The sequence below is a fragment of the Benincasa hispida genome, chromosome 9 (genome assembly GCF_009727055.1).
Source record: "Benincasa hispida cultivar B227 chromosome 9, ASM972705v1, whole genome shotgun sequence".
In the NCBI taxonomy this organism is placed as follows: Eukaryota; Viridiplantae; Streptophyta; class Magnoliopsida; order Cucurbitales; family Cucurbitaceae; genus Benincasa; species Benincasa hispida.
The window spans coordinates 7181995-7183193 of record NC_052357.1 but is presented as its reverse complement, the minus strand read 5'-3'; positions in this window follow the sequence as shown (position 1 = coordinate 7183193).

Sequence of the window (1199 nt, the reverse complement as noted above, 5' to 3'; positions counted from 1 at the left end):
AATATAATCTCTTGTAGTTCTTTGGCTCAATCTTATTGTGTACAATCACTTTAAAGAGCCGAGGACAGAGTATCTTTCTCAAGAATAACTTTCTCCACTCCCTGGCCAACGGTGGTGGTGGTTCTTAGCTCCTTCGATCGTCTTACACCTCGGCACAGCTTGTACAAACTAAAACTAAGTCTACAAATTTACAGAGAGTATGAAGCTTCTAATTGTCTGAACTCTTAATTCTGGAGGGTCTTCAAGTATTTATAGGCGTTGGTCTCATCTACTTAGAGGATGGGCTGCATTTAAGTCCATGCCCTAGTTGGCCACCTGACCTCTAGAAGCTTTTCAGACGCCGCCTGCTGCTGGAAGCTTTTCAGACGCCGCTTGTTGCAGGTGCCCATGCTTACAAGTGATGATGTGACACAATCAGCCCGGAGCAATGAATCTTCTATGTGTTGAATTCCATCCGACGCATGGCTCATGTGTTAGCGCGTTTCCTACGGCACTTGTCTAATGCGTTATTGTCAGTTCTTGCGTTGAAATCCTGCAAAGTAGTGCGTTAGCGCCGCGATTTTTAGTGATAAACTTCTTTTACATGAAAATTGCTATTTTTTAAGTAAATCCATGAGTTTTTATAAAAATGATGAGAGTTTATCATTAAAAACCCTAATTGTTCTAACTTAAGAGCAAAGATAATTTGTATTTTTACAAGTTATCAACTACCCCCAAATTTGAATAATGTTTGTCCTCAAGCATTCTAAAATAATTCTTTGCTATCTCCTCTACCTTAAATGTGCAAATTTCACCTCTCATCATATTAGTCTCAAAGTTGAAATAAGAGTCGGGAAAATATAACTTAGATTGACACTTTTCTTAAAAGAACTAATATTTAGTTTCCGATGTGGCAGGCTTCTCATCACAACTCCTTTCATTTCTCAAAACATTTCAATCTTTTCTAAACCAGCAATGCGTTAGATGCTATTTCTTTTGAAAAACAAATGCTGGATAAAAAGAAAACGATTGTGTACTTGTTTACCCATGCGTTGCTCTAGGTATCCCACTTTCGTTTTGGCTTGCCCCCACGGGTGTCATGTGAGCATCTAACTACGGGTGAGAACCCTTTACAACTAAACTCATATCTAATATTCATTCCTTTTTCAAAGTATAGTTTTTTTCTTCAGACTAGATAGAGGAGTTTTATGGGACGCGTT